The 25,133-nt window shown below is 40.9% G+C and overlaps 1 protein-coding gene across 4 annotated transcripts in view; it reads left to right on the forward strand.

The window, feature by feature from the left end:
* The first annotated feature begins 23,756 nt into the window (after positions 1-23,756).
* Positions 23,757-25,133, forward strand: part of SNX10 (sorting nexin 10) — a 71,891-nt gene continuing 70,514 nt past the window's right edge. Inside the window, exon 1 of one of the 4 annotated variants that reach the window (XM_012640742.1) lies at positions 23,757-23,903. The gene's annotated coding sequence lies outside the window, so the exon portion shown is untranslated. Of the gene's footprint in view, positions 23,904-23,979; positions 24,106-24,132; positions 24,279-24,921; positions 24,967-25,133 lie in introns of those variants that run through there. The other 3 variants (XM_012640743.1, XM_012640744.1, XM_012640745.1) reach the window with 3 other exon arrangements.

Here is a 25,133-nt window from a genome sequence, read left to right on the forward strand (position 1 = left end):
CTGCTCTCACAAAGGTGACAACTCAAAGTATTATGATTTGGACATTAATGCAGATGTAACTTTTTTTATACTTACAGATTGAGCTTATGTGTGGGCCTTCATCTAGGGTTCTTTTTAAACCCTAATGTATCTCTAAGAATTTGAGACAAGGGGCATTTGTTAAGGGTACATGCTATGGCCACTCGGAAGAAATAGTATGGACCCCCCCCCCACTTAAAATTTGGTTGGGATGTTGAGACTGATGCCCTCCCAAAAGGGCATGCAAAGGCTTATTACTCACACAGTGAGACTTTCTGGGGAGAGTAGGGGCTCCCAAACAGGCCCGAAAATAGCTTGAGAGAGTAGTGAAAGGAGACCCGCCTGGGGGTATAATGGAGATAGGGCCAAGTGAGGATTCTCTGTGTGTTTGGACTTCCTGCTGGTGCCAAAGGAGAGAGAACCAGCTTTTCTTACCAGCTCACCCACAAGTGAAAAGAAGGGGAAGAGGAAGGTGTGAGACTTAAAAGCTGTCAGCAGTCAAGCATGAAAAAAGAAAAAGGAGTCAGACTATATGTGACCTGTTATTACATACAGTATGTGACCCTGTTAACATAATTATCTTGATGCCAGCTAGTTGCAGCTGATGCTGATGTTTTGACCTGACATATTTTCATGCAGACAAAATAACAAACCATTACATTTCAGTTTCCTTGTTTAAAAAAGGATTGAGTCATATACACAAAGACTTTCTCACTCCATCCTACCCCATCCCTGAGTCTTGCTCCATCCTATATTCTCTGCCTTTTGACTAGCTCCAAAAAGCTGTTCCTGCTGCTGCCCCCGGTGATAATGATAATGATCCCACCATTAACTGCAGTAGGGTACCATCAATTGTCTCTGTGGATCAGAGTGGCTTGGCAGTAGTTCAGGATACTGCATACAAGGTGTGTTTAATGAGAAAAATGCATCGCCGTGCAGGAATTAATGCAATAGTCACATCTAGTTGAGATTGCAGAAAATTTGCTCACAAAGGCCATTTATTCCACTTTGATGGATTCAGCCAAATAAAATCCTTTATTGTTGGCTCAAGTGTATTTCTCAGGGCTGTAAAGTCAGACTGTGTTGGCCCAGGGAAGAGTCTGCCTGTGGTGAATGAAGACCCTTGTGGAAGTTATATTTCTCAAATTCTTGTTGCAATTCATGCTTATGTAAATGTGGAGCAGGGAAATTCTTGAAGTTGCATATGTATTTTCCAGTGACACTTATCAGGACACTTGAGAGGCAGGAAAAAGAAGTTGCCAAACATTGAAGCAACGAAAAATAACCTTATGAAAGGGAGGCCAGGATCATTGTCAGGTCCAGCAGAAACACAGACTTGACCTCAGTGGTTATTCAAGGGTGGTTTTGTGTTTTGTATTTTATATACTCTTTTGTGTTTGGCTTTTTTCACTAAACGTCATGCTAATGAGAGTCAATGAGCTATATAAAACACTGTTTTATATAGCAATAGGTGTAAGTTCACTCTTAGTGTTATATGAATTACCGCAATTTATTTATCTCTCCTGATGCTGACGATCATTTGGGTTATTGACAATTTGGGGATATTATGAATAGTGTTGCTAGCAACATTCTTATACGTGTTACATAGTGAACATATGTGTACATTTCTGCTGGGCATAAATCCAGGAGTACATTTATTAGATCAAAGTGTATGTATATCTTCAACTTTAGTAGGTCATACCAAATGATTTTCAAAAGTGGATTGTGAGTTCCAGTTGCCCCACATCCTCAGTGAAATTTAGTATTGTTAGTCTACTTTTAATACATATTTCACTGATAAATAATAAAAGATTAAACACTTTTTTATATGTTTATATACCTTTTATTCATTTTAATATCATTGTCTGGGAAATTCAAGACTTGGCCCATTTTTCTATTGAGTTGTCTGGCTTTTTTAAAAAAATTGATTTTAAAGAGTTGTTTAAGCCGGAAGTGGTGGTGCACACCTGTAAGTCCCAGGTACTTGGGAGGCTGAGGTAGAAGGATCACTTAAGCCCAGGACTTCAAGCCTGCAGTGAGCTGTGATTGTGCCACTGTACTCTATCCTGGGTGACAGAGCAAGACCCCATCTTTTAAAAAAAAAGTTGTTTATATAGTCTAGATCAGGGGTGGGGAATCTTTTCACGTTGGAAGGCCCCATTAATTTAGCTGTAATCAAATAAGGCCGAATTCAAAGCACTTCAGTTAGATATATTTACAAATATACATTATTTTGTAAAAATCAAACTACTAGGTACTTAATAATTCAGGAAAGAATAAAAACTATTTGTTAATTTTAAAGTTAACTAACCTTTTAAAGACTTTGTTGTGTCTCCTTTTTGTTGAAAATCATTTGAATGTCTGGTTGCAGCATGGAGGTCCGCAATTTCAGTTGATCCTCTAGATGGGTATCCATCATTTGTGACCTTAAGGTTATCTTGATTATGGTTAGGTAGGAGAATGTAGATTAGAAGCAATAAGTAGTTGAAATGCAAGAAAGCATTTTTCGGGCATGTTGCCAAAGGCATGGGTATTCTATTGCATTTTTCCATATTTCAGTTGGATCTTTCTTGGCAACAAACAATGACTTTAAAATGTCATCTACTGAGAGCTCAATCAATTCCATCTATAGTTCTTTAGGTGTCTTGGTGATATCAACTAAGCGAGGCTGAAATGCTAATTTGAGTGATGTCATGATTCTCAAAGTCAGTGAAACTTTCATTGTATTCTCCAATTAATAGGTCTATATCAGCTACGTATTCTTCAAATGATTTGCATATATCATCCTGCTCATCAGCGACCTTTGCTAACTGGGGAAAATGTTCATTCGAAATTCCCTTTTGAAGAAGTATTTTGAAAAAAGATAAGTTTCTTCAAAATGCTTGGATTTTGTGTCAGAAATGAGAGCATCTGGATCTGTTAATACATTCTTTTATCTGTGCAATAAACCTTCATGTTTTCCTGTCATAGAAGGTGTACCATCTGTACATATACTCATTAAATTTACCAAATTCAGTCCAACTTCTCGACATTTATTTTGAAAGTTGTTGAAGATACCTATTCCCCATGTTCTGTTCAGAAGAGTGCCCAAAATGAGTAACTCTTCATAGCAAAGAAAATCTTCTGTTATGACTCAAATCAAGTATAAAACCTGTGCCAAGTCAGTAGTATCGGTTGATTCATCCAAAGTGATTGAATAATTTATATTTTCTTTTTGAAGTATTTCATGAAGTTGCTCCGTTAAGTTGAAGGCTAATGCTTCCAATCAGTTATGGTTCTACTTGAAAGAGGCAGTTGTTTGTACTTTGAAACATTATCGGGGTCTAAGCATTCTACAGCTTTGGCAATGCATTCTTTCACAATTTCTACATCACGGAATGGCTTCCTTTTTTTCCTGAGTGCATAAGCTACTTTATAAGTTGCTTCAGTGGCATTATTTTCAGGTCTTATTGCTGCTTGAAAGAATTGTCTCTGCTTTCGCCTTTCATCTTTTAATTTTTGCAATACAACCTTTCATGTCTCTCCCTCTAATTTAAAATATTTGTGGTCCTTATGAGTGTTATAATTCTGATGAGCATTGAATTTCTTTAATCTTGATATTACAGTATCACAAAGCAAGCAAATCATCTTATCTTTAACAGAAACAAGATAATGTTGCAATTGCAATTTCCAATTCTCATTTAAAAAATCTGTTTTCTTCTTTCAGCATTCTCTTGGTCTTCTTTGACATGATGGGCTGTTAAGCAGACAGAATTAAAAAATACTGTTGAGCTGTGCAAGTATTCACAAATTCCACCTCAAACAGAAAGAGTGCACTGTTGCAAAAAGCTGATAACAGGCTGGCATCCTTGACCCCCATAAACTCTTGCCAACCAGCCTCATACAGTAGCATCGCCAGTCAGGTAGGGAAAGTTAAAACTAAATCGTGAGTGTAGCAGCTGTCAATTTAGCCCTTACAGCTTACTAACGTTCTAATTGTGCCGGTCAATCTGGGAGGATTATTTTGTTGAAGCTTATTTTATTCTTTGGTGATTTTAATTTTAAATATGCTCTTTTTAAAAATAAAAATATAAAAGATGAACAAAAATGTATTTATAAAAATAAAAGAATTTGTTCTGTAAAATTTGGATTCAGTGAAAAGGCCACACTTAAGGACCTAGAAGGCCACATGTAGCCTTAAGACCACAGGTTCCCCATCCCTGTTCTAGATACAAATCCTTTGTCAGATTTATATATTGCAAATATTTTCTCCCACTCTGGTGAATTTTTTCGCTCTCTTAATGGTGTCTTTTGATGAACAGATCCTAATTTTAATGTAGTCCAATTTATCAAATTTTTCTTAATGATTAATGCTTTTTATGCCCTGTTTTAAAAACTTTTTGCCTGCCTCCAGCAAATAGCTTCCTAATTTTTCATCTAGAAGTTTAATAGTTTTAACTTTCACATTTAGATTTAAGATGCATCTTTAAATGATATTTCTGCATCATGTGATATTAATTTTATATACATATCTTCATAAATGTGCCTCTAACATTTATAGGTCCTGGGCCAAATGTAAAATGGGGACATGCATATCAAATGTCTAAATATATACAAGTTATAAATCAAGCTGAAAAACTGTAAAAGGAAATGTAATCTCTTCTCCTACCTTGACAGATCTACCTTCATAATGCCAAAATTGAAAAATATATTCATAGTCATGTTTTTATGTGATTGACATTTGGTAAAATATCAATGGTGACTGAGTTTAATGATTATTGGGCATCTCTGTGTGTTCTATTGATGAGCAGGTGATGTTTGTATGAATGATAAAATAAATACATTCATAATTCATAAATCATTATATATTTATTCCATAAAGTTATTTTTCTTAACTTTATCTAAGTCATTAATTTTATTGTTATAATCAAGATTTCACATAATTTGTCTTCTATTGATAGTAACGATCTAAAGAATTAAAAATAAGTTGTAGCAATAGTCAAATGAACAAAATTTGACTATAGTGTCAGGGTAGATTTCTTCCCCTGGTTCTTTGGCTCCTAGCTTGGAGGAATTGCAAGCCTGGGTTGATGGGATGGAGAGAAAAGGACAGATGCCGAGTATATCTACTTAAGCAGCTTTTATTGTAAGATAGTATAGGAGAGGAAAGCAAAGGCGTTTCCCAAGGGGAAATGGGTCTGTTTCTGAGAGTGGAGAAGACCCTCTCTACTTCTATGTTTTTCTTTTCATATGCTAGTAGTTTATGTTTAGGTAAATGTTAGTTATAATTAGGACTGAATTCCTTTCTATGTTTGGACATAACTTAAAGGTTATGTTATATGGGCTGTGGGGAAAGTTCCATAACCTGGTGGTCAGCATTCCATGGCCTAATTACCCCATTCTTTAAGACTGAAATAAGCATTCCTTTCCTTATTTTTCCGTAACCATTTCCTCCTTTCTGTTTTCTACAGCTGCTTCCTCCTTCTTGTTTCTCTGCCCCTATCATTCCCCCCTGAGAGACAAGTAGGCCTAAATTCTTTCAGGGAAAAGGGACAGATGATCCATCTTCTGTATCTACTTCCTGCTGAAAAGGGGTGTTGTCCCTACCTATGGGCCTCTTCTTGTCTCTCTTCTCACCTGTCCCTACACGGTATGTTCCTGGAGTCTGAAGGCAGAACAATGGAGGTCTAAAGCCTTCAGCAGTTGAGAATCTTTTTCCTGAGGAAGTGGTTGGAAACCTCTGACCATCATCAGTTTAAGATGAAACTGTTGAAGTCTGGAAGATGTAAATTTAACTAGAAGATTGAACAGACATGGGCCAAATATTAATAATAGTATAAGTGATACCAGGGGTCCCAGTAGTGGCAACAACCAAAGCATATTAGGTAAAAATGATGAAAACAGGTTCTCTGATTTTATAGGGGCATTGAATTTATGAAGCCATTTTGCTTGTTCATAGATTTGCTTAATGTTGGTCTCTACTAGACCAGAATTGTTTATATATGTGCAACATGTTTTATTAAGAACAGTGCAAACTCCCCCTTGTTCTGCCAGAATATAATCAAGAGCAATGCGATTATCTAACACAACTCCAGCCAGTGAATCAAGTGATTTAGATAGTTGAGACAATGTGGCAGCTGTTTTAGAACTAATCTCCTTCACCATTTTAGTGATACTGTGCAAAGTGGCCTCATGATAGGTAAATCTGGCCAATGGTGCCAGTGCCATTATGGCTTCCACAACACTCTCTATTATCAATCCTATATTACATTTAGAATGGCTTAAACTGGTGGTGGATGATGGGATTTCTTTAGTATTGTTCCATACAGAAATTCCCGAGGGAGTGATTAACCCTAGTGTGCATTCTCCTCCATGTTGGCTATTATCCAAGTGGGATAGAACCAGGGCTTCTATTGGCTTTCCCTCAAGGAGGTTGTTGGGGGTGCCACAGAGCCAAACTGTACCTGAAGGAGCTGGTATGAATGTTTTATTTGGGGTCAAATAGTGTTTCTTCCAAGGAAGTGTTAGGTTTTGAACACATTTGCCTAAAGGGCCGAGGGTTAGAGGAGTGTTGTTCCGGTAGGCTGGAGGTGTCTGAAAGTTTGGTATTTCTAAATGGTAAGGTTTCCCCAGTTTCCAAGTAGCACAACTGGGGAGAGTTTTATTGATCCCTGGGTTGTGGGTATAATCCCAACAACAGTGGGTTTCGCGGCGACAATGAGAGTCATAATTTGGCTTGCATACAAGATGAGACCAGTTTATAGGCTTGAAGATATTTTCAGGTGTGAAAGTGGAGATGTTTAAGTTTAGCATATTGCCTAATAGAGAACTGAGATTTACCTGTTGCACCTGAGTGTCATTATAACATGGAGTACAACCTGAGCGATTGCAGATAAGGGATGTTGTGGAAATATTAAGAGGAGTGTAAGTTTTGGAGGTTAGTTGGAAGCATAGCAGGGGAGGCGTCTCCCATTTTAAGAGTTGTGTAAAAGTTCTACGGGGAACCTTAGGAATTGAGATGGTGAAATTCAGCTTTTGTATGAGAGTTTGATTTAAGAGGGGTTTCACTAAGAGGGAGTGGTATGACCCAGTAGGAGTTGTAGGATTGTCATGGCATACCCAGCAGTTAGATAGGTTCTCCCCCTTCGCTATTACCTGAGAGATATTTACTAGAAAGTTGTGACTCCAGTCTTTTCCCTTTGTAAAGACTGGGATTAAGACAAGGAAATAAATCCACATTATATTAGTTAGGTTTCACCTTTCTGAACAGGAGTTTCAAATAGTCTGTTGGTTTGCAGTAGTATAAACCCGTGGTCTTAGTTTCGTCGTCGGTTTCTCGTCTTGAACATCCACCAGCTTGTCTCTGGAGATACGTACCCAACTCTCGATCTCTTTTAATTTGACTCCTGGGGGGGTAGATAAAAGCACTTGATAGGCACCTTTCCATAGTGGTTCCAGTTGGGTTTGTGGGCCCCTTTCTCTCCAATCTTTCAACAGTACCCAGTCTCCAGGTTGAATAGGGGAAACCACATTCTCTTTTTGGGGACTAGATATTACTCACTGTCCAAAATCTAATATAGCTTGTTGTACCTTCCCCAAGTCTATAATATGTTTTAGAAGATAGCTGGCCTCTGTACATTCTCTAAGTACTTGGACCTGGAAAGGTCGGCCATATAAAAGTTCAAAAGGGCTAAGTTTTAGTGTCTCTTTAGGAGAGACGTGAATTCTCATTAAGGTAATAGGAAGGTTTTGAACCCAGTTGGTTTGGGTTTCCTGGTATAGCTTGGCTAAGGTCCTCTTTAGAGTCTGATTGGTCCTTTCAACCTTACCTGAGGCCTGCGGCCACCAGGAGCTGTGTAAATGATAATCTATTCCCAAGGCAGTAGCTAGTCCTTGGGTAATTTTGGCTGTAAACGCTGCCCCATTATTACTTTGAATACTTAGAGGAAGGCCAAAATGAGGTATGATCTTAACAATATCTTACATACCTCTGTTGTTTCTTCAGCTCGGGTTGGAAAGGCCTCCACCCATCCTGAGAAGGTATCCACTAAAACTAAAAGATATTTATAGCCTTTACATTTGTTCATAACAGTAAAGTCCATTTGCCAGTCCTCTCCTGTGTATTGGCCTGGTCGTTAGACCTGTTCTAGCAATCGAGGTGGCTGAGCTCCCCCTTGTGGATTATTCTGGATACAAAGGTAACGTGAGCTGTTGACCCGTTTTAACCAGTTTGTCCAATTTTTGTATGATAACTATTCTCTCTAAGAGCATCTTTAAGGATTTAGCCCCTACTTGGAAGGACTGATGAAAACTAGAGACTACTTTCCAAGAGCTGTTAGAAAGAATAAAAGACTTCCCCCATGCTCCCACCAGTCAGTGGGGGTGAAAGAACATCCCTTTCCTTTGGCCCATTCTTCCTCTTGTTTGGAGTACACTGGCCTGTCCAGATTCTCTAATGGGGTAGGTATAACTGGTAACATTGTAGATATGGGCTCAATTTCTTGGGCCACCCTTTTGACTTCTTGATAAGCTTTATTATTTCCTTGAGCCACGTATCCCTCCTTCTGGTGGCCATTGTAATGTATAACAGAGATTTCCCTAGATAGATAGATCGTTTATAATAGCCTCTGTATTTCTTCTACATGTTCTTCTTTTTTTTTAAATAGAGATGGGGGTCTCACTCTTGCTCAGGCTGGTTTTGAACTCCTGACCTCAAGTGATCCTCTTGCCTTGGCCTCTCAGAGTGCTAGGATTATAGGTGTGATCTTCTGCATGTTTTATGGGAGAGTTTCTGGCTGAGAGCAATCCTCTGTCTCTCCATATTTGACAATGAGCACGTAAAACCATGAAGGCATATTTGCTATCAGTATAGATCTGGATCCTTTTGTCCTTTGCCAGCTCCAGTGCCTGCCTTAAAGCGATTAATTCCACCTTTTGAGCTGAAGTATTTGGTGGTAATGGGCCACTTTCAAGAATTTGAGTATGGGAAACAATAGCAAAACCAGCCCTTTCGTGCCCATTAATTACCATACTGCTACCATCAGTAAACCAAATGTCCCCTGGATCTGTCAGGGGGGTGTCTTTTAAGTCCGTTCTCCCTGTTAACCCCATGGAAACGGACTCTTCACAAATATGGTTAGTTGGATCTAGCTTTGCCAGTTCAGTTGGGGTGAGAGTGGCTGGGTTTAAGGTAGTGCATGTTTCCACAGTAATGTCTGGGTGTTCCATTAGAAGGAGTTGGTATTTTAACACCCGACTGTTGGAGAGCCATCCCATTCCTCCCTTAGTTAGTGAACAGGGGTGCCAGGTTATGTGAGATACAGACCTTAAGAGTTCTGGAGAAAAATAATTTCTGTGCCTTTTCAACTAGGGTAGCCACAACAGCCAACACTCTTAAGCACTGAGGCCAGCCCTTGGCCACCGGATCCAGGTTTTTAGAAAAATAGCCCTCCAGCCGCCAATCTCCTCCAAATTCTTGGACGAATACTCCCACAGCTACTTGTTCCTTTCCTTTTCTCATCAACATACAGAATAAAGGGCTTTTCTATGTTTGGTATCCCTAGGGCTGATGCTTGAGTAAGAGTCATTTTTAAGTCTCAGAGAGCCTTCTATTGTTCTTTTCCCTACAGTAAGATTTCATCCTCATTTCCTCTTAAAGCCACATACAGAGGTTTAGCAATTTCCCCCAAACTGGGGATTCCACACTCTAAAGCATCCAGCCGTTCCAAGAAACTCCCTCAATTGTTTTCTGGTACTCAGACTTTCCAGGGAACAAATAGCCTGTATCCTGTTGGAGGAGAGTCTCCCTTGTCCTGGACTAATGATAAACCCCAAATAGGTCACTTCAGACATATACAATTGAGCCTTTTCCCTTGAGACCTTGAAACCCTCTTCTCCCCAAAATTCCAGGACTCTCTTAGTATTTATAATTGACTCTTCATAGGAAGGACTACAAATAAGAGTATCACCCACGTATTGTACAACAGCATTGAGAGGTTCTAGTCTTAGCCCCGTAAGTAGTTTTTGTAATGCTCCCCCAAATAAGTGAGGGCTATCTTGAAATCCTTGGGGAAGGACAGTCCACAGTAACTGTCTAGTTCTCCCAGTGGTTGGGTCCTCCCATTCAAAGGCAAACAGAAATTGACTGTCTGGGTGTAGGGAATTGTAAAGAAAGCATCTTTTAAATCAAGGACTGAAAAGTAGGCTGATTCCAGTGGGATTTGGATAATAATTGTATATGGGTTTGGGACCACCGGATATAAAGGTATCACTGCCTCATTAATTATCCTTAAGTCTTGAACGAGTCTGAACTTTCCATTTGGTATCTTTATAGCCAAAATTGGAGTCTTACAAGGGGATGAACCCTCAATTAGCATTCCAGCCTCCAGTAGTTGTTGGACTATTGGAGCAATTCCCTGTTGTCCTTCTGGGGACAAGGGATATTGTCTCTTATGGGGAAGGGGATTCTTAGTTCGAGGGAAACCTGCACCAGCAGAACTCCTTATGGCTTTGCAGCAGCCCAGACTTCAGGGTCTAAGTCCTCCAGACCTGCAGGCAATTTTTGTTCTCCATCAAAGTTGTCTCAAGTGTTGCCCATCCACATAATGGCATGGGGAAATAATTGTAATTGGAGACCCAGTTTAACTAGGAAATCTCTTCCCAATAAAGATATTGGGACTTCTGGAATAAGTAAGAATTGGTGATCAGTATTCCCTTCCAGCTACATAGCAATGCAGGAGTATAATATTTCTGAATTGGGCATCCATCAATGCCTATACCACAGAGGAGAGTGACAGAGGCCCGCCAAAGGTTTTTTTTGTTTAGACAGAGTCTCATTCTGTTGCCCGGGCTAGAGTGCGGTGGTGTCAGCCTAGCTCACAGTAACCTCAAACTCCTGGGCTCAAGCAATTCTACTGCCTCAGCCTCCCAAGTAGCTGGGACTACAGGCATGCGCCACCATGCCCAGCTAATTTTTTTTTTTCTGTATAGTTTTAGTTGTCCAGCTAATTTCTTTCTATTTTTTTAGTAGAGATGGGGTCTCACTCTTGCTCAGGCTGGTCTCCAACTCCTGAGCTCAAATGATCCGCTTGCCTTGGCCTCCCAAAGTGCTAGAATTACAGGCGTGAGCCACCGCGCCCGGCCCTGCCAAAGGTTTTGATGACTGAATAGGTGGCTCCTATATCCAATAAAAAGGATATTTGCTTGCTGGCCACATCCAAGGTTACCTGGGGTTCCTCATGGGAGATGTTGATGGTATGGGTGGGAGCCTGTGCTGAACCTGGGCCCTGTCAGTCCCGGTTGTCCTGCACCACTAGGGCCTAGGAAGTCCCCCTGGGCCCCAGAGATGGAAGGGCAGTCCCTACCCTAGTGACCAAATTGTCCACATCTAGGACAAAGGGTTTGGGGCAGCACAGCTTTCCTCGCCCTGTTTCCTGCACAGCCATCAGCCTCCGGGCATTCGTTCTTGAAGTGCCCAGGTTTCCCGCATTGCTAGCATGTCTTTTCACCTCCCCTCGGGCCCCTTGGAGTGGCCAGGTGAGCCTGTGCAGCAACGCCGCCCCCAACAAATTTGCCTTTTGGCGGTCCTCTGTGTTACCTCCAAATCTCTGTTACTGTAGACAGTGGAGGCCACCGTCGGTAACTGAGTAGGATCAGTTTGAGGTCCCAGGGCTAGTTTTTGAAGTTTCTTGCAGATATCAGAGAAAGATTGGTTAACGAAATGAGTATTAATCACTATCACTGCCTCTCTGGAGTCTGGGTCCATGTTAGTGTATTTCCAAACAGCTTCCCTAAGTCTCTCCCTAAACACTGCTGGACTTTCTTCTTTACCTTGTACCATGTCACTGAGTTTTGAAGAATTTGTGGGTTTTACTTGAATGGTTCTCATTACCCCAGTTAAGCAAAGCAGCATGTGATCACAGAGCCATCCCCCGGGGCTGATCGCATTGGTAATTCGACCCAAGGTCTGTCTGGGGAACTGCTTGGTTTCCTACTGGAAGGTTTTGGCTAACAGCATGGAGCTGATCTCTATATACTTGTCCTGCTGCCCAGATTCTATTTCTCTCATCTATGGAGCAGCTGTGTGACATCAAAACCCACACAAGCTTCCACGTAAGGTCAAAGATGACTGACAAATGTTTAAATTCTTCTATAAACCTCCCTGGATCTGCTGAAAAACTTCCCAGTTTCTCCTTACATGTTTTTAAATCCCCCACAGAGAAGGGAACATGTACTCTTACCAGCCTGTCTGGTTGGTGCTGACACCTCTTGGAGAGGACGTATTGGAGGCAGGTGAGGAGTAGGTGGGCAGAGAGGTGATGGAATGTGGTAACCAGGCAGCAGCTCCTGTGGCTGTCCCGGGCCAGGCTAAGGCTACGGTTTCCCTATCTGCCTCCTCTGTTCCTTTTTTGTTCTCCTGATGGAGGGGCTAGAGCCCAGAAGGAGCCTGGCACTCACCCTTTGTCCCTCCCTCCTATCTCTTAATCTCACACCTCTCCACACAAGACTCACAGTGTTGGGGATTATCTCTCAAATACATAAAAGCTTGAATATATGGGACCTCTGACTGTTTCCCTTCTCCCCGGCAGAACAAATCTAATTGTAAAATGGTGTTACAACTTAAACTCCCATTTACTGGCCAAGATTCACCATCCTAGTTGATATTGAGGCCAGGTAGTGTTGCACAAAGAAACTAGCTTCTGTTTTCAATGGCTATCAAATCAAAGGGTCTTCCAATTTTTCAACAGGCATCCCTAGGGCAAATTTGAGGGAATTGACACTCCTTGTCCCATGGCTATTTATGAGAAGAGAAGAGGGGTATATTACCTGAGGGAAGGGCGCCCCTGTTCCTGTTGGGCCTCTCACCAAGGCTGTCCATGAAGGTGTGCCACTCTTGGATAGTTACAGTATTTCACGTGGAGATGTTGAGGCCATCTCACATGCCTGAAGCCTTCCTTGGCCCCATATTTTCCCTCTGGGGTCCCTCCACTGACCATGGAGGCTGGAAGCAGCACCTTGCTCAATATGGCTTGCTTAGTTAGGCCATGCCCCATGCAGATGTGTGCCACCAATCTGCCCCCTTTATTTCCTGGCCAGGACTCTTCCTGGCTGGGGATGCCACTTCTTAGCCTTCGCCTCCCAAAGTCCCCTAGCCTGGGTGGCCTCCCAATCTGCCTCAGCTTTTACCGGTGACCAGAGGGAGAGGGTGGCCCGCTGACTCAACCTCAGAGGATTTTTTGGTGCCTCTCAGGGGATGTCTTAAGGCAGCCAAGAAAAGATATAAAACTGTTCACTTTCCTCCCGTGGAGAAGGGTGTAGGTAGAATGTCCCTGGAGCTCATAGTCAAGCAGGCCCATAGATGTTTAAAGAGAACATCTGTGAGCTGGCAAGTAAAGTCCCAAGTAAGAAAAACTCTGTCCATCTGTTGGTAAAAAAGGAAACAAAAAGGGCAGAAGGAAGGGTTAGGTGTTCCAGGTTTCATCCAAAGGCGGACACTGTTCAGGGTGGCCAGGGTCCACACCCGGGGAAAGAGGAACAGAAAAAGGTTATAATGGAGAGCCTCCGTAGCCAGGCAGACAGTCTGAGTTGCCCCAAGCTCGGAGTAAAGCAGAGAGAAGTAAGAAAACAAAGAAAAAGCAAAGAGAAGAAAACTCTCCATTGCCTTACCTGTCAAGCAGGTTTTCTATCCAGGGTTTCAGCACCAAAATGTCAGGGTGGATTTCTTCCCCGGTTCTTCTTCGGCTCCTAGCTTGGAGGAATCACAAGCCTGGGCCGATGCTACAAAGAGAAAAGGACAGATGCCGACTATATCTACTTAAGCAGCTTTTATCACAAGATAGTATAGGAGAGGAAAGCAAAGGCGTTTCCTAAGGGGAAATGGGTCTGTCCTCACGAGTGAAGAAGACCCAGTCTACTTCTATGTCTTTCTTTCTATATGCTAGTAGTTTATGTTTAGGTAAAGGTTAGTTATAATTAGGACTGAATTCCTTTCTATGTTTGGACATGACTTAAAGGTTATCTTATACAGGCTGTGGGGAAAGTTCCTAAACCTGGTGGTGGTCAGTGTTCCATGACCTGATTACCCAATTCTTTAAGACTGAAAGAAGTTTTCTTTTCCTTATTTTTCTGTAACCATTTCCTCCTTTTTGTTTTCTATAACTGCTTCCTCCTTGTTTCTCTGCCCCATCAATTGCTTTTTATTAAAAGTTCCATATGTGTTTTCCAAAAGTTACTCTTCTTCTAAAATGCTCAGTATCACCTATTAAAATTAAAAAGCAGAAATAAATTATATATTTAAAAGCATAAAGTTATTAAATGAAATTATTTAAATAAACTGACTTTTTTAATGTGATTTTTTTTGAAAAATTCATGATGTATTATTTAATATTTCCATACAAATAAAATTCTTCACAATTCTAGTCTATAAAGAATCGGTATCACATTTCGCTTATTATGTTTAAACTCACATATATAGAAATTTAATGGTATTTTGTTTTGTTTTTTTGAGACAGGGTCTCACTCTGTTGCCCAGGCCAGAGTGCAATGATGTCATAGCTCGCTGCAACCTCAAACTCCCAGGCTCAAGTGATCCTCCTGTCTCAGCCTCCCGAGTACCTTGGGCTACAGGCATGTGCCACCATGCCTAGCTAGTTTTTAAATTTTTTTTAGAGCCATATTGCCCAGGCTGGTCTCGAACTTCTGGTCCCAAGTGATCCTCCCCTCAGCCTCCCAAAGTGCTAGAATTACAGGTGTGAGCCGCCCAGCCCAGACTTTAATGGTAATTTGAATTGTTTAATGTTGCAAAATCATTCTACTATAAGATGCCATGAGCAATCGCTGCAAATACTTTACCAATTCTTCCTCCCTCCAAAACATGATTTGAAACATAAAGCAAAGAAAGTGGATGCCTGGTACTGAGAAATGACACTTTGTTATGCAAGAATTTACTGCTTTTCTGCTATCTGAAAGGTAGGATCTGAGAGGTAGTTAATTTGTCTTTTCTAGTACCCAAGCATGCTGTTGCCCAAATCCTCCCTGTACTTGGAAGCAGTAAGTATCTGATTTTAGCAATGATATAACCCATAATATAACTCGAAAACCTCACGTCATTGAAACTTAGCCACCTTTGCATACTGAAATGTTACATAATAAATTTCAACATGTTGAAAACTAGTGTTTATCCATATGGCCACATTAACTTTTTTTATATAAACTTCAGAATAAAACTTGATCTAGGTCTCTTTGTAAGAAGTTCAATCATTACAGATAAAGGAAATATCCTCCAGGACCACAGAGTAAGATTGTGGAGGTTGTGGATTTGAGGGTGGTCTGGCTCTGTAACATGTCACCCCATTGATCGCCAGGGTTGATTGTGTAGGTTGTACCACGAACAACCCCAGGGGGCGCTATTCACATGGTAGTAAATTTTTCCATTTTTTAATGATAGTTTTCCAGTCGATGGCAGTAATTGTCTGGAAGAAAGGGAGCTTCTAAAAAATTCTCACAAAGGTGTATGATATGGGCTAGCAGGAGTGTTGGGTCATTCTTCTCCCCAGAGGTAACATCTTTTAAAAGCTTGAAGTTGTCCTTCTAGACCATATATTCACATGCATAAATATATGTACATATATAAATAGAACAAGTTGTATAATTTTAAAACTATATATAGTAGCATACTATATTTTCTATCTTGCCCTTCTCAGTCAATATGTCTTGAAGATCTTTCAATGTCGATGAATATAGACTTACCTCATTTTTTAATTTGATGCATAATATTGCACACTCTGAATGTACTATGGGTTATTTAAACATTCCTGTATTGATGAACATTTAACTTGCTTCATTTTTTTGCTGTTACAAACAACGCTGCAATGTCCATCCTTGCACATATCTTCTAAGGCATGTGTGTGAGGGTTTCTGCAGGAGAGATACTGAGAAGTGATATTGTTGGGCCATAAGCCATACTCAATTTTAATTTTGCTAGGACACTGATAATTGCTTTTCCATCTTACATTCTCATGAGCAGAGCATGAAAATACCTGCTGTCAACATGTGATGCTCTCAATTAAAAATTTTTTGACTAAGCTAACTGTTGAAAAATGGATTCTCTTTTTATGTTTATTAGCTATTGGTACACCCTCTTTTGTGAATTGTCTGTTCATATTGAAGGAGTTAAGAATATGCCACTCCAAAATATGCTGCTCTGGCATATTGACTATTTTGAATTAAACGCACTAAAGAACTCCCCCCATTTCCCCACCCCAAAAAAGAAAACACCCAAAAAACAAGCGAAACCAGACAGGTGCAAGAAGATCACTCTGACCTTCATTCCGTTTCCTGAAAACAGGAGATGAAATTGCCCTGTGAAAGATACAGTATTCTTATCAAGGACAGGAAGTCAAGACCTAGAAAATTCTGAACAGACCTTGTTAAAATAACTTGATCTTTTAAGCCTCTGCCCATAATTTCGTCATTTTTTCACAGTTCGCCATTCTTTGTCCAAAGCAGTATGTTCCATATGCTCAGTAATGCTAGGCTTTGTTTCGTTTTTGTCAGTTTTAACTAACCAATTTATTATTTTTAGTTTGTATAATAATAATAAAATAAAATTTGCCATTGAAACAATAACTTGTTTCAATTTGCAATTGACCCGAACTGCTTCTTTGGGTCTTCACTTCTCCATGGGGGCTCCCGTGCTGTGTGAGGCTTTTATTAAATACATTTGTATGCTTTCTCCTGTTAATCTGTCTTATGTCAATTTAATTCTCCAGCCCAGCTTAAAAGAAGATGGCGGTGGAGTTTTGCCGCCCCTACAATACCTTCAGTGCTTGTTTCTTTGTTTATATATTTTTGAACGCATTCCACATAACATTTGAATGATTCAAAGGATATAGAGCAAAAAGTAATTTTCCTCCCACCCTTGCCCCTAACCCCTTACTTCTCCTCACTGAATTTTATCCTTTCAGAGATATTTCATACATATAAAGGTTGTTTAAAAAAATTTCAGTCTGTGTATGCTCGTTCACAGAAAATTGTGTAAATGAATATAAGCATATTCTCTTCTGAAAGAGTTGCATGAGATTTGGATACTACACAACTGCTTATTCAGGAGAGATGAGATATGCATTAAAAACAATTCTATCTAAATAATATTTATAATAAATAATATTCATATCTAAATAATATATAAATAATATCTATAAATTATAATATTTATAATTATATCTAAATAATCTTTCTTACTACTTTGCTGCAGTACCGGGTTAAGTAATTTATATCTATTATATTATCTCTTAACAACAAACCTATTGGGTAGCTACTATTTCACCAATAAAACTGAGGCTTGGAGAGTTGAAGTGACTTGCTGAAGGTTCTCTGGCTACTAAGTAGAAACTTTGGGCTTAGAAGGAAGCTTTTTGGCACTAGAGCGCAAGCCTTCACTACTGCACTCTACTACCTCCACATGGTTATTGATCGCAACACACCCAATATCCAGAACTAGTACCATGCATACAGCAACTTAAAGGTTACAGCACATATAGAGCGTGAACTCTGAGCTGCTCCATCCAAGTGGATGGCTGCTCTACTGGTCTCTTGTTCTTTGGTTGACTGATGGTGCTAATTCTCCCATACTGCAATTTATATCAAAGGCCTAGACATTAGATGATCGGGACTAGGTTTATGTTCCATATGCTCAGTAATGCTAACCTTTGTTTTGTTTTTGTCAGTTTTAACTAACCAACTTATTATTTTTAGTTTGTGTAATAATAACAAAATAAAATTTGCCATTGAAACAAATGCTTTTAAAATGCAGTTTTTGATAATGCAAAGCTTATTTTGGTTTTATTCCTTTCTTCTTCTTCTTCTTCTTTTTTCCTTTTAAGGAATGAAGCTATTTTTTTTTTTTTTTTTGAGACAGAGTCTCACTCTGTTGCCCGGTCTGGAGTGAGTGCCGTGGCGTCATCCTAGCTCACAGCAACCTCAAACTCCTGGGCTCATGCGATCCTCCTGCCTCAGCCTCCCGGGTAGCTGGGACTACAGGCACGCGCCACCATGCCCGGCTAATTTTTTCTAGATATTTTTAGCTGTCCAATTAATTTCTTTCTATTTTTGGTAGAGACGGGCTCTCGCTCTTGCTCAGGCTGGTTTCGAACTCCATGCCCGGCTGGAATGAAGCTATTTTGATAGAGCAAAAGGGACAGAACATCACTGCAGCATGCATCCCATGGGTGGGTCCCGTGCCATGCTGGGCAAGGTACCCACTTCCCTGCTTGAGTACGTACTCCTCTTGTTCATGTAAGGACAAGTGAACACACAGCACACCTTTTGATGATAATTCCCATTATAGACATTTTAGCACTTACAAGGATTTGTCTTCTTACCTGCATTTTCTATTTGTGATAAAATGTGAGGATGTGTTAGATATTCTTAGTGCTTCATCTTCGAAACAAAAATTTCACCTAATCCTCTTCCAAATTTATGAATAGTTTAGATTGAAGAAAATCTTAAACTGTTTACAAACTGTTACAATTTACAACTACTCCTTTAATTAAATTAGAATTTTTTCAATATTGAGCAATCAAATAGAGAAAAAAATTAGATGTTGACACTGATAGGAGATTCCAATGATCATTCACAAACCCCTAGTTTCAAACACTGGTGTTCACTGAAACACCTTCCAGTGGTCATTGATTTCTTTACAATAAGCAAATGCAACAAAATTGAGTTCATCAAATAAATGTATAGTTATGAAATACTATTTTTTTATTTTATAAATGGGGTTCATTTGACGAAAACGTCCTATTGCTAAAGATGTTTGAAAACTACTAAACTGGACCACTGAAGAAAGGCTGTTGTAGGATTCTGAGAGTCAAGAGCGTTCACAGGGGGATGGAAAGCAGAAGGTGAGTTCCACCTTGATCTTGTTAATGAACCCGTAAAGGAGTTTTTGTTCCTAGGCTCAGTTGCTCAGTACACAGAAAGCCAATTACTGAGACAATGAGGATTGTGAAGGAAGAAAGGAAATTTGCTGCAGAGTATGTCAACCGGGAGGTGAGAGGACTGCGTCAAATTCGCCTCCCCAACTGACGGGGTCAGGGTTTTTTCTAAAGATGAAATGAATCATGCATGAAATGAGTGAGCATCATTACATGTTTGGAGTGGAATACAGAGCATGCAAGAGCAGCAAGAAATCATACTGGCACATATACCACGTGATCAATAAATGGCAGATAAGCCCCTCCCAGGGCAGAGATTTTAGGGTTTAATGAGCTAGGGGGTAATATTGGTCATCTTTTCAGTCTTGTATATGCGTGGGTTGTGGGGAGTAGCTTGCTCAGCGGGTCCTTGAGCAAGATTTTCAGTGGAATGTTGCTTATCTTGACTTCTCTGAGCAATCAGGTGGTGTTAAGTAGTCCTTGTAGTTATCTCATGGCTGCAAGGATGTTCTGCCATTTCTGGAAAAAACAATTCAAAAAGGAATGGATCAGTGAAACAGAAAGTTATAAAGTTCTGGTCAGCAAATCTTACTGGCCTGGAACTTAAAACATTAAGAGAACTGCAAAAAAGCATTTTTGTTCATGGAGCCGGTTTCAATCTGGCCAAGATGAAATGAATGGGACTTGGACCAGAGTAGATCAAGGGAAAGGAGTGGGTCAAAGGCAGTGCCAAAGTTAGCAGGTTTGGGGTGTTAACTGGGAGAATAGTAGTCCGCTAACAAAAATAAGGAAGATGGGGCAGGTAGACGGAAGTCTAAATAGTCTATTTAGACGAAGTCTAAATCTCTTTATCTTACAAATAGGTAAGCTGGCTCAAAAGTTTTTTCCAGTCTTTTTTGGGGAGGGGTGCATAGGATAAATATTTTGAAAAACCACATTAGATTGATATTCAAGAATAATTATTTTTAACCACATTAATCTATATACCTTCATGCTTTTAAAAAAATGATTATGATCACAAGATCTGAATCAAAACCTAAATTATTTGTTAATTTTAAAATTTTTCTTCACATCCCATTATTTTATGGTGAATGATAAAAACTGTCTTCTGCACATTATAAATATCTCCTGTGATAGTGTTCCTCAAGAAGACAGGACCATTCATGTAAATGTAAAGGTAAAGTGTTTTAAATATAATGTTATGTATAGTATCAGTTAATGATAATTTCTGAACACCGAGTCCAAACAACTTCCATTTTTACTGTCTGTGGATTTTGTAATTTTCCCAAGAGATGGAGGAAGGACAGACAGTGGAGGTGGCTTTCCATAATATGTCTAAGTGCACTTGGCTTGGAGATGGTAGAGATTAGACAAGTTATAGTAACAGCTAAAATTTACCAAACACTTACTATGTACCCAGCACAGTTCTGAGAGCTTTACCTGGGCTATTTCATTTAACTTGCACAACAACCCAATGAAGCTGGTGCTATTATTATCATTCTTCTTTTTCGGGTGGGGAAATGAGGCCAGAAAGTTTAAGTTATTTTCCCACGGTCTCATAGTGAGCGGTGGTAAAGCTATGATTTGAACCCATTTAGTCTGACCATGGAAGCCACACTCAAGGCAGGATTTCAGCAGGTAAAAGGCTGAGTGAATGCTTGCCAGTGGTATATCCACCACAAATATAACAAGGAAGTAAGTTTCTCGAATGCTTCCATTACAATCCTAAATACAAAGAACTGAGAAAGTATTCTATGAGACATAGATATAAAATACCACTGATCCCCAGCATAAAGAAATTATGCCCAGAGAGACAGAAATGGTAATCATTGTTATGTGAAATTTTTTGTGCCTCTGATAGTTTTTGTACACAGAAAATATTCTTTTCATGTTATTTTATTTATTTATTTATTTATTTGGAGACAGAGTCTTGCTCTGTTGCCTAGCTAGAGTGCAATAGCATCATCATAGCTCACTGCAATTCCTGGACTCAAGCGACCCTCCTGCCTCAGCCTCCCGGGTAGCTGGGACTACATACACTTGCCACCACGCCTGGCTAAATTTTTCTATTTTTAGTAGAGATGGGGTCACACTCTTGCCCAGGCTGATCTCAAACTCCTGAGCTCAAACAATCTTCCTGCCTAGGCCTCCCAGAGTTCTAGGATTACAGGCATGAGCCACTGTGCCCGGCCTTGATGTTATTTTTAGAGTATTTGATTTATTAAAGTTACAAGTTTAATAGCATAATTTTTCCTTAGTTTTTAAAGTTTGGTTTACTGTGTGGAAAAAGAGCTTTTCCTATGTTCTCACTCCATGATCAACATAGAAGACTTCTGTGACCAAATGTATGTGGTCACGAACAATCAAGTGAATTCTGCAGCAGACACCAGCTGAGTATCCTCCAACCCAGTTCAATTCTGACACTCTCAGGAGATAATAGCATCAGGTCCTGCAGGTTCAGGTTCAGTCCCACGAGATCGCCCTTCACTTCTGCTGCCAATTGAAATCGCTCCAGGTTGTTTCACCTGTGCTTGTGATTGACCAGCTATAAATCGGGGATCCCACGACCCCCTCCTTGGGTTTGATTAATTTGCTTTAGCAAATCACAGAAATCAGAGAAACACTTACATACACTTACCGGTTTATCGTAAAAGACATTACAAAGGATGCAGATGGAGAGATGCATATGTTGAGGGATGGGAAGGGGCCTGGAGTTTGCAAGCCTTCCGCTGGCGCACCACCCTCCAAGAACCTGCACATATTCAGATATCTGGAAGCTCTCTGAACTCTGTCCTTTTTGCATTTTTATGGAGTCTTCATTACACAGGCATGATTGATTAAACCACTGGCCATTGGTGATCGAGCAACTCAATCTTTCAGCCCCATGTAGGATTTTAGGAGTTGTATGCCAAATATATATTTTATAATATCACACTAATCTCATTTTCTAACTCCAGCAAATTTTAACAAGCAAAGAGCCATTTGATTAATGTTTGATCCCATTAACAAACATACTCACCTCTAAACATTATAAACTTCATTCATGAATTTAATATATTTGTTTCCTTTGTTAAGCTCTTTGTCTGATTAACAAGTAATTCGACATCTAATTAAATTTATAAATGTAGTAAATCTGCTCCAATACTGTTTATTAACTTAGCAAGACTTTATCTTAAGATCATTAGCATATAGGTAACTATTAAATTACACATTTTAAACTTAAAAGTTCAAGGCAAATGGTTACTCCAGTAGGCCAAGTTCTGTTTAACATTATATGCACACAGAGTTCCAAATATGCCCAGCTTCTTTAAAACAAAGTACTAATATTATGGGCTTGACTCAGACATTTCATACTTAGTCCAGTCTTTCCAGGATTAAAATGCGTACCTACTAAGAATTTTGATATTTCTTCTTAAAAGCAACTTTTATGGTAACCTTATCAGTAGGCAGGGTTTCTTAACCACCACTAGAATTCCAGTTTTTACCCAATCTCACTGATGGTGAAACAGAAATACCTCGAGCTAAAAAAGACAATGTCACTTGAGTCAGTCCCCTGGATTTGGATTGAAAGTTATTATTCTTAAACTACAAATACAACCCAGCTGCTGAATTGGATTAAAATAATTTCTTATTGCTTCATTTTATTCTGAATTCTTTTCATAATCTACCTTTCTGTTAGGGCCATAATTTTAATAGATATTTAAATGACTTCCTTTAGACTCTCCAAGGTTGTTCGTTGCTCTGTCTACAATTGTAAAATCATGCACTTGACAATAAATTCAGAAAGATTTTAATTTTGCAGAATCTCTGAGGACCTTAGATACATGCTACATTTTGTTTCTCAGTGAATGCTTTTCTTTGTGGAGCACAGGGACAAGAATTTAGAAAATACATTTTAATTTGATTTTCAAAAGTAATCAAGGTTACATTCACTTGTGCGTTAAGACTTGGGTGCAATTTTAGGAAATTAAACACCAGTGTTCAGGATTCAGCGGTACAAGTTTGGGAACCAAGATGTTAAGATACAGCATTGCATATTTATAGGTTTCATTACGGAGTCAACATAGATGTGGAGTACAGACATGTACATTTTCAGGTAGGCCTGGAATGGTTCCTGAATGATAATCGGCAGCAAACTGTTTCTAATGGGAAAATTCATGCTTGAAAAGTGAAATATTAGGCTACGTTTATTAATTCTGTGTCATTTAGTAACCCACTAGCAGTTTAAGTGATTATTGCGATTTTCCATGTAAACAGGTGGGTCAGAGCCAGTCCAAGGTGACATTTGGGGAATGCTTTACTGATTCAGGTTCCTTGGCAGATCTCATAGTTTCCCCCCCAAGTGTTTTATTATGAGAAATTTTAAACATACAGAAAAGCTGAAAGAATTTTGCAGTAAACACCCATATGGCCAACCCCTGGATTCCACTATTAACATTCTGCCCTCTTGTTTATCACGTTATTTATCGATTCCTCTCCCTATCAGCAGTCCTCTCCTTAAGCAAAGGGACCGGGTTAGGAAGCTCAAGGTGGCTTTCAAGTGGTGATTCCCAAGGGTGCCGCTCGCACACCTTCATCCTCAGCGTCCGGGCAAATGTGGTTATTCCCACTCTATCGCGATTTCAGGCACGAAGGCCACCGGCTCCGGCTCCAGGGCGCCGCGCGCCCCCAGGCGGCCTCACCCACTGTCCAGCAGGGCCCGCCGAGGGCCGCCTCACGGCCGCGGGGCGGGGACCACACCTGGGCTGGGCGGCACGGGGACAGCGGAAGCAGCAGGCTGGGCGGCCACACGCGGGCGGCAGGCGCTGGGCGCGGGCGCGGGGCCGCTACGTGCGCGGGGAGCGCGGGGTTGCGCTCGGGTGCGCTCCTGGGCGCTCGCCGCCGCCGCCGCCGCGCCTTGAGTCAGCAAACTCGGCAGCCCGCCGGCCCTGGTCTGCTTGCCCAGTCCTGCCCCGCGGGGAGGAGCTGCCCGTAAGTGACAGAGGACCTGCCGGCAGGCCTCCCTGCACCGCCCGGGTGGGGATCGCGGCCGGGGGACGAGCCGGCCGCCCCTTCCTTTCCAGAGGTGCGGGGGCCCCTTCCCGCGGCGCCCAGGTGCCTGCTCCCCTGCGGCTCGGCACAGGTTTGAGGCCCCGGGGATTGGCGCTGAGGAGCTGCCGTTTTTCCAGCCGAGGTGTGCAGGGAGGAGGAAATGGTGGGCTTGTTTGCTGGATGGATGATGAGGGGAGATGGCACGTGTCGATCCAGGGGTTCCTGGCTAAAAACACCTCGGGGAGAGGGTGGGGCAGACTGAAATTCTGGATTCCAGAAGTGGCGCTGTGGCATCTTACACCAGGCCAGGTTTGGGTGGGTATTTTATTATTATTATTATAATTATTCACAAAAGGGTAGCTTTGAGAAATTGGGAGGGGTAGGCAGGGTTTTTCGTGGGATTATGGGATTGAGGGAAAAGGCCTGAGGCAAAATTCACATTAACAGATTATCTGGTTTGGTGACACAAAAAGCAACAGCCTGTTTTTCAGTTATGGATGCATCGTATTTTTCTAAAATTACACTGATTATTGAGGGGGATGGTCACGGAACAAAGAGCAACATGTCCTGTTTGTTTGTTTCTGCAAGACACGTTTACACTTAAGAATAAAGGATTTAGAAATTTAGAGCAGTAAGGAGGCTTTGCACATGATCACCATCAAACCTTTCATTTTACGGACAGGGAGGCTAAGGCCCGGGGAGGGGAGCGTGGAGACCAGGGTCATTCAGCCAGATGGCAGGAGAAACAGGCCTAGAACCTGCCTCCAGAGTTCTGTGGATTTGTTGGGTGGGGCCCTGTGACCTGGGTTTGGACTGCGTGAACTCCCCCTGCTCTCCTGGGAGTATGCTGGACCAGAGGGGCTGAGGTGGTGGCCAGTGAGAACAGGGGACCACCCCTAGACTACTGACCACCTCTAATGGGACTCCTCAGTAAGAGAGTGGAGGCGAGGGACTCCCGCTGCGGTTCTGCTGTCACTTCCAGTGATGTCTGTTCCTAAGGCAGGTATGTAGCTGGACCTTTATTTATTTATTTTTTTTAAAGGAATGGAAGACTTGAGATTGGCTGATAGATCTGCTTTTATCATTTTATTTTATTTTTTATTTATTTTTTGAGACATGGTCTCGCTCTGTTGCAGCTGGAGTGTGGTGGCAAGATCATAGCTCACTGCA

Source organism: Propithecus coquereli, unplaced genomic scaffold (genome assembly GCF_000956105.1).
Source record: "Propithecus coquereli isolate 6110/MARCELLA unplaced genomic scaffold, Pcoq_1.0 Scaffold156, whole genome shotgun sequence".
Classification (NCBI taxonomy): domain Eukaryota; kingdom Metazoa; phylum Chordata; class Mammalia; order Primates; family Indriidae; genus Propithecus; species Propithecus coquereli.